Source organism: Rattus norvegicus, chromosome 14, assembly GCF_036323735.1.
Source record: "Rattus norvegicus strain BN/NHsdMcwi chromosome 14, GRCr8, whole genome shotgun sequence".
Taxonomy (NCBI): domain Eukaryota; kingdom Metazoa; phylum Chordata; class Mammalia; order Rodentia; family Muridae; genus Rattus; species Rattus norvegicus.
In genome coordinates, this window is record NC_086032.1 from 14,699,301 (window position 1) to 14,707,538 (window position 8,238).

An 8,238-nucleotide genomic window follows, 5' to 3' on the forward strand; every position below is an offset into this window, starting at 1 on the left:
TCTTCTTGGATTTATGCTTTGATGAATATGAAGTATTCTTCCTTATCTTTTTTGACGACTTTTAGTTGAAAATCGATTTTATTCGATATTAGAATGGGTACTCCAGCTTGCTTCTTCCGACCATTTGCTTGGAAAATTGTTTTCCAGACTTTCACTCTGAGGTAGTGTCTATCATTGTCTCTGAGGTGTGTTTCCTGTAGGCAGCAGAATGCAGGGTCCTCGTTGCGTATCCAGTTTGTTAATCTATGTCTTTTTATTGTGGAGTTGAGACAATTGATGTTGAGAGATATTAAGGAATAGTGATCATTTCTTCCTGTTATATTCATATTTGGATGTGAGGTTATGTTTGTGTGCTTTTCTTCTCTTTGTTTTGTTGCCAAGACGATTAGTTTCTTGCTTCTTCTAGGGTGTAGCTTGCCTCCTTATGTTGGGCTTTACCACTTCCTATCCTTTTTAGGGCTAGATTTGTAGAAAGATATTGTGTAAATTTGGTTTTGTCATGGAATATCTTGGTTTCTCCATCTATGTTAAATGAGAATTTTGCTGGATACAGTAACCTGGGCTGGCATTTAGGGTCTTTATGACATGTGTCCAGGATGTTCTGGCTTTCATAGTCTCTGGTGAGAAGTGTGGTATGATTCTGATAGGTCTGCCTTTATATGTTACTTGGCCTTTTTCCTTACTGCCTTTACTATTCTTTCTTTGTTTTGTGCATTTGGTGTTTTGACTATTATGTGACAGGAGGACTTTTTTTTTTCCGGGCCAATGTATTCGGAGTTCTATAGGCTTCTTGTATGTTTATGGGCATCTCTTTCTTTAAGTTAGGGAAGTTCTCTTCTATGATTTTGTTTGTTTAAAAGATATTTACTGGTCCTTGAGCTGGGAGTCTTCACTCACTTCTATACCTATTATGCTTAGGTTTGATCTTCTCATTGAGTCCTGGATTTCCTGTATGTTTTGGACCAGTAGCTTTTTCCATTTTACATTATCTTTGACCCTTGTGTCGATGATTTCTATGGAATATTCTGCTCCTGAGATTCTCTCTTCTATCTCTTGTATTCTGTTGATGATGCTTGTATCTGTGGCTCCTTGTCTCTTCCTTTGGTTTTCTATATCCAGGGTTGTTTCCATGTGTTTTTTCTTTATTGCTTCTATTTCCATTTTTTATTCCTTCACCTGTTTGATTGTGTTTTCCTGGAATTCTTTCAGGGATTTTTGTGATTCCTCTCTGTAGTCTTCTACTTGTTTATTTATGTTTTCCTGCATTTCTCTAAGGGAGTTCTTCATGTCTTTCTTGAAGTCCTCCAGCATCATGATCAAATATGATTTTGAAACTAGATCTTGCTTTTCTGGTGTGTTTGGATATTCCATGTTTGCTTTGGTGGGAGAACTGGGCTCCGATGATGCCATGTAGTCTTGGTTTCTGTTGCTTGGGTTCCTGTGCATGCCTCTCGCCATCAGATTATCTCTAGTGTTACTTTGTTCTGCTATTTCTGACAGTGGATAAGCTGTCCTATAAGCCTGTGTGTCAGGAGTGCTGTAGACCTGTTTTCCTGTTTTCTTTCAGCCAGTTATGGGAACAGAGTGTTCTGCTTTCCAGCGTGTAGTTTTTCCTATCTTCATGTCTTCAGCTGTTCCTGTGGGCCTATGCCCTGAGTTCACCAGGCAGGTTGCTAGGAGCAGAAAAGTTGGTCTTCCCTGTGGTCCCACGGCTGAAGTTGCTCATGGGGTACTACTTTTGAGCTCTCAGAGAGGGTGGCCTCCAAGAGCTCCTGCACCACCTTTTCCTGGAGCCACCATGTGCCGGGGTTCCAGACGGCCTCAGGTGTTTTCTCTAGAGTCAGAAATGTGGGCAGAGTGTAGTCTTCTGGCTTCCCAGGTGGGTCTTCCCCACTGAAGGTTTAGATCTCCCTCTCATCAGATTGCGGTTAAGAGAGCTGTTTATGGGTCCCTTCAGGTCCAGGTAGTGTCTGGACTGCGGGGTACCTGCCGCTCCAGTGCCCCTGTCTTCCATGAACCCAATTTCTTAATCAGTTTATTTATCTCCTTGCAGTCTAACTTCTTGAGTTCTTTGTATATTTTGGATATAAGCCCTCTATCAGTTGTAGGATTGGTAAAGATCTTTTCCCAATCTGTTGGTTGCCATTGTGTCCTAACAACAGTGTCGTTTGCCTTACAGAAGTTTTATGAGATCCCATGTTGGTTCTTGACCTTAGAGCATAAGCCATTGGTGTTTTGTTCATGAAATTTTCTCCAGTGCCCATGTGTTCCAGATGCTTCCCTACTTTTTCTTCTATTAGTTTGAGTGTATCTGGTTTGATGTGGAGGTCATTGATCCACTTGTAAGCTTTGTACAGGGTGATAAGCATGGATCTATCTGAATTCTTCTACATGTTGACCTCCAGTTGAACCAGCACCATTTGCTGAAAATTCTAGGTTTTTCCATTGGATGGTTTTGGCTCCTTTGTCAAAAATCAAGTGACCATAGGTATGTGGGTTCATTTCTGGGTCTTCAATTCTATTCTACTGGTCTATCATTCTGTCTCTGTACCAATACCATGCAGTTTTTATCACTATTGCTCTGTAATACTGCTTGAGTTCAGGGATAGTGATTCCCCCTGAAGTCCTTTTATTGTTGAGGATAATATTAGCTATCCCGGGTTTTTTGTTATTCTAGATGAATTTGCAAATTGTTCTGTATAACTCTCTGTAGAATTGGATTGGTATTTTGATAGGGATTGCATTGAATCTGTAGATTGCTTTTGGTAAAATGGCCATTTTTACTATATTAATCCTGCCAATCCATGAGCATGGGAGATCTTTCCATCTTCTGAGGTCCTCTTCAATTTCTTTGTTCATAGGCTTGAAGTTCTTATCATACAGGTCTTTTACATGCTAGGTTAAAATCACACTGAGGTATTTTATATTATTTGGGACCATTATGAAGGGTGTCGTTTCCCTAATTTCTTTCTCGGCTTCTTTCTCTTTTGTGTAGAGAGGGCTACTGATTTGTTCGAGTTAATATTATACCCAGCCACTTTGCTGAAGGTGTTTATCAGGGTTAGTAGTTCTCTGGTGGAACTTTTGGGATCACTTAAATATACTGTCATATCATCTGCAAATAGTGATATTTTAACTTTTTCTTTTCCAGTCTGTATCCCTTTGATCTTCTTTTGTTGTCTGATTGCTCTGGCTTGAAGTTCAAGACTATATTGAATAAGTAGGGAGAGAGTGGGCAGCATTTTCTAGTCCCTGATTTTAGTAGGATTGCTTTAAGTCTCTCTCCATTTAGTTTAATGTTAGCTACTGCATTGCTGTATATGGCTTTTACTATGTTTAGGTATGGGCCTTGAATTCCTGATCTTTCCAGGACTTTTATCATCAAGGGGTAGTAAATTTTGTCTAATTCTTTCACCGCAGCTAATGAAATGATCATGTGGTTTTCATTTTTCAGTTTGTTTATATAGTGGATTACGTTGATGGTTTTCCATATATTAAACTATCCCTGCATGCCTCGGCTGAAGCCTACTTGATCATGGTGGATGATTGTTTTGATGTGCTCTTGGATTCTGTTTGCCAGGATTTTATTGAGTATTTTTGCCTCAATATTCATGAGGGAAATTGGCTTGAAGTCGTCTTTCTTTGTTGGGTCTTTGTGTGGTATAGGTATAAGAGTAATTGTGGCTTCATAGAAGGAATTCGGTAGTGCTCCATCTGTTTCAATTTCATGGAATAGTTTGGATAGTATTAGTATGAGGTCTTCTATGAAGTTCTGATAGAATTCTGCACTAAACCCTTCTGGACCTGGGCTCTTTTGGTTGGGAGATGCTTAATGGCTGCTTCTATTTATTTAGGAGTTATGGATTGTTTAGATGGCTTATCTGTTCCTGATTTATCTTAGGTACCTGGTATCTGTCTAGGAAATTGTCCATTTCCTGCAGATTTTCAAGTTTTGTTGAATATAGGTTTTTGTAGCAGGATCTGATGATTTTTTTGTATTTCCTCTGACTCAATTGTTATATCTCTCTTTTCATTTCTGATTTTGTTAATTTGGACAGACTCTCTGTGTCCTCCGTTAGACTGGCTAAGGGTTTATCTATCTTGTTGATTTTCTCAAAGAACCAACTTTTGGTTCCGTTGATTCTTTCTATGGGCCTTTTTGTTTCTACTTGGTTGATTTCAGCTCTGAGTTTGATTATTTCCTGCCTTCTACTCCTCCTGGGTGTATTTGCTTCTTTTTGTTCTAGAGCTTTTAGGTGTGCTGTCAAGCTGCTGACATATGCTCTTTCCTGTTTCTTTCTGCAGGCACTCAGTGCTATGAGTTTTCCTCTTAGCACAGCTTTCATTGTGTCCCATAAGTTTGGGTATGTTGTACCTTCATTTTCATTAAATTCTAAAAAGTTTTTAATTTCTTTCTTTATTTCTTCCTTGACCAGGTTATCATTGAGTAGAGCATTGTTCAACTTCCATGTTTATGTGGGTGTTCTTCCCTTATTGTTATTGAAGACCAGCTTTAGCCCATGGTGGTTTGATAGGACAGATGGGATGATTTCAATCTTTCTGTATCTGTTGAGGCCTGTTTTATGACCCATTATATGGTCAATTTTGGAAAAAGGACCATGAAGTGGTGAGAAGAAGGTATATCCTTTTGTTTTAGGATAGAATGTTCTATAAATATCTGGTAAGTCCATTTGGTTCATAGCTTCTCTTAGTCTGTCTACATCTCTGTTTAATTTCTGTTTCCATGATCTGTCCATTGATGAGAGTGGGTGTTGAGATCTCCTACTATTATTGTGTGAGGTTCAATGTTTGCTTTGAGCTTTAGTAAGGTTCCTTTTATGCATGCAGGTGTTCTTGTGTTTGGAGCATAGATATTTAGGATTGAGAGTTCATCTTCTTGGATTTATCCTTTGATGAATATGAAGTGTCCTTCCTTATCTTTTTTGATGACTTTTAGTTGAAAATCGATTTTATTCGATATTAGAATGGGTACCCCAGCTTGCTTCTTCCGACCATTTGCTTGGAAAATTGTTTTCCAGACTTTCACTCAGAGGTAGTGTCTGTCTTTGCCGCTGAGGTATGTTTCCTGTAGGCAACAGAATGCAGGGTACTCATTGCATATCCAGTTTGTTAATCTATGTCTTTTCATTGGAGAGTTGAAACCATTGATGTTGAGAGATATTAAGGAATAGTGATCATTTCTTCCTGTTATATTCATATTTGGATGAGAGATTATGTTTTCTGTGCTTTTCTTCTCTTTGTTTTGTTGCCAAGACGATTGGTTTCTTGCTTTTTCTAGGGTGTAGTTTGCCTCCTTATGTTGGGCTTTACCACTTCCTATCCTTTTTAGGGCTGGATTTGTAGAAAGATATTGTGTAAATTTGGTTTTGTCATGGAATATCTTGGTTTCTCCATCTATGTTAATTGAGAGTTTTGCTGCATACAATAACCTGAGCTGGGTTTTTTTGTTCTCTCGTGGTCTTTATGACATGTGTCCAGGATCTTCTGGTTTTCATAGTCTCTGGTGAGAAGTGTGGTGTGATTCTGATAGGTCTGCCTTTATATGTTACTTGACCTTTTTCCCTTACTGCTTTTTAATATTCTTTCTTTATTTATTTATTTCTTTTATTTTATATTGGTGTTTTGACTATCATGTGACGGGAGGAGTTTCTTTTCTGGTCCAATCCATTTGGAGTTCTGTAGGCTTCTTGTATGTTTATGGGCATCTTTTTGTTTAAGTTAGGGAGGTTTTCTTCTATGATTTTGTTGAAGGTATTTATTGGTCCTTTGACTAGGAGTCTTCACTCTCTTCTATACCTATTATCCTTAGGTTTGAGCTTCTCATTGAGTCCTGGATTTCCTGTATATTTTGGGCCAGTAGCTTTTTCTGTTTTGCATTATCTTTGACCCTTGTGTCGATGATTTCTATGGACTCTTCTGCTCCTGAGATTCTCTCTGCTGTCCCTTGTATTCTGTTGGTGATGCTTGTATCTGTGACTCCTTGTCTCTTCCTTTGGTTTTCCATGTCCAGGGTTGTTTCCCTTTGTGCTTTCTTTTTTGCTTCTATTTCCATTTTTAATTCCTTCACCTGTTTGATTGTATTTTCGTCGAATTCTTTCAGGGATTTTTGTGATTCCTCTCTGTAGTCTTCTACTTGTTTATTTATGTTTTCCTGCATTTCTCTAAGGGAGTTCTTCATGTCTTTCTTGAAGTCCTCCAGCATCCTGATCAAATGTGATTTTAAATCTTGATCTTGCTTTTCTCGTGTGGTTGGATGTTCAATGTTTGCTTTGGTGGGAGCATTTTGCTCCAGTGATGCCATGTAGTCTTGGTTTCTGTTGCTTGGGTTCCTGGGCTTGCCTCTCGCCATCAGGTTGTTTCTGGTGTTACCTTGTTCTGCTATTTCTGAAAGTGGCTAGACCTTCCTATAAGCCTGTGTGTCAGGCGTGCTGTAGACCTGTTTTCCTGTTTCCTTTCAGCCAGGTATGTGATAAGTGTGTTCTACTTCCGGGTGTGTAGCCTTTCCTGTCTACTTGTCTTCAGCTGTTCCTGTGGACCTGTGTCCTGAGTCCCCCAGGCAGGTCACTTGGAGCAGAAAAGTTGGTCTTCCCTGTGGTCCCAAGGCTCGCGTTGCTTATGGGTGTCTGGTTTTGAGCTCTAGAAGAGGGCGGCAACCAGGAGGTCCTGTGCAGCCTTTTCCCGGAGCCACCATGCACCGGGGTCCCAGATGGCATTAGGTGTTCTACTCTGGAGTCGGAAATGTGGGCAGAGTGTTGTCTCTTCCCCGGTGGGTCTTCCCCTCTGAAGCTTTAGCTCTCCCTTTCATGGGATTTGCATGCAAAGAACTGTTGAACAGTTCCTTTCAGGTCCGGGCAGTGTCTGGGCTGTGGAGGATCTGTCCTTCCAGTGCCCCTATATCCAGTTCCCAGAGTCCATATACAGTTTCCTGTTGAGCCAGGGATGCAGGCAGGGGTGGGCATTATTGGTGGTCTCTGCCATTCTGCAGTCTCAGGAGTGCCCACCTGTCCAGGCGGTGAGCTCTCTCTCCTAAGGGATTTGGGAGCAGTGAGCTGTGATCACCGGGGTTGGGTTGTTTGTTTTAAAACTCTAAATTCAGCAATCCTCATGCTTCACCGTCCTTATCCCTGCTATGATTAATGTCTGGAATCACTGTCAGAGTACCTGAGTGAACTCTAGTCATGTGATTACAGTCACTCTTCTTAGCCTCACTTCACATTTTAATCTGCTGCTGATATTAGTCATAAAATAATTTATAAGTATCATTATCACTAGATTGGAACAAAGTTTTAATAGTTAGGAATATATTCTGGAACTAAAGGACTGATTGAATAATTTTCCAATAAATTACTGTGTCACCTATTTAAAAGATGGAGGCATGAGCATGGATTGAGCTTGTAACCTCATAATTCAAGAGTTGAAAGCTAGAGGATCAATACAAGACCATCTTCAGATATATTATAATACAGGGATGTCCTGAACCCTAAATTGTGGTCATTTCTAAATGGAGTCAAAGAAAAACACAAATAGGAGGGCCTGAGGGAGATGATGTCCTTGGCTACCAAATATTAGGAAATATGTCAAGTAGGATCAGCCTAGCATGCTGCTCAAGTCAAACTCAGATGTGCGATGTGCTGTGGCATTGAATTTAGGTGTTCTGTAAATATGAGAGTCCCCAACTAATCCTAGAGCATTTCAAGATACCCAGCAACCACTGAGCATCTCTCCATTCCCAGTGATCCTTCCTTTCTGAAACCCCCTTCAAATTTCTTAAAACCATGGGTGGGATGTCCCTCCCTCACACACATTTTAAATTGGTTTGAAAACATTTTAGTACAGTACAGGCTTAACTCACACTTTATATTATAGCCAAAGATGATGTTGTATTTCTAGGCCTTTACTCAGAATCACATGTTCTGGAAAGAAATGCATGCCTCCATCTGTCTAGATCATGCAATGATATATAGTCTACGCTTTTGTGAATTCCAATCAAGGACTTTATTTCCTGAGATACAATTTGCAGGAGGGAAATATTAGTGATCCCCCCAAACACCAACATGATCTGATCTGATGCAGCTCGCAGCAGGTTATTTGCTGTATTCAAGCCAGTTCGCCCCCCTTCTCAACTCACCTCCATCACACAGGAAAATTTTGGTGTTGAGTGAGCCCCAAATGTCTATCATGGCAAGGCTTTATAGTAAGCAGAAAGCAGAGGTAAAT